The sequence below is a fragment of the Colobus angolensis genome, unplaced genomic scaffold (assembly GCF_000951035.1).
Source record: "Colobus angolensis palliatus isolate OR3802 unplaced genomic scaffold, Cang.pa_1.0 Scaffold81, whole genome shotgun sequence".
In the NCBI taxonomy this organism is placed as follows: Eukaryota; Metazoa; Chordata; class Mammalia; order Primates; family Cercopithecidae; genus Colobus; species Colobus angolensis.
The window spans coordinates 11494654-11495282 of NW_012121932.1; positions in this window are offsets into that span (position 1 = coordinate 11494654).

A 629-nucleotide genomic window follows, 5' to 3' on the forward strand; every position below is an offset into this window, starting at 1 on the left:
AAAAATTAGCTGGGCATGGTGGCATGTGCCTGTAGTCCCAGCTACTTGGGAGGCTGAGGCAGGAGAATAGCTCGAACCCAGGAGGCAGAGGCTGCAGTGAGTCCAGATCGCGCCACTGCACTCCAGCCTGGCAATAGAGCAAGACTCCATCTCAAAAAAAAAGAGAGAGAGAGAGAAAAGAGGGCTAAACTGCTTGTTCTTTCTTTGGAGAGTTGGAGCAAGCTTACAAGAAAGTGCTCTTTAGATAAACAGTTCCTGTAACCCTACTGTAAGAGGACACTACCTCTTACAGTGTGGCCCCATGGATCAACAGCCTCTGAATCACATAGGAGCTTCTGTGAAATGTAGAATCTCAGGCCCCACTCCAGAATCAAATCTGCATTTTAACAACATCACCTGGTGATTAGTTTGCACATTAAAATTTGAGAAATACCACTGTAAAGCACATTTGTCATTTTGAATCTAAATGCTAAACAACCCTTAGCTCCCCATATTTAGCAATAACAAAGAAAATGGAGTGAGAGAAGAGAGGAAGAAGAGTAAAAGGGAGGAGAAAGTAGGAAGAAAATATGAAAGTTAGTATTGTTCAGGGACAGTTCTTGAAACCAGTAGGGGTCATGACCATCAGC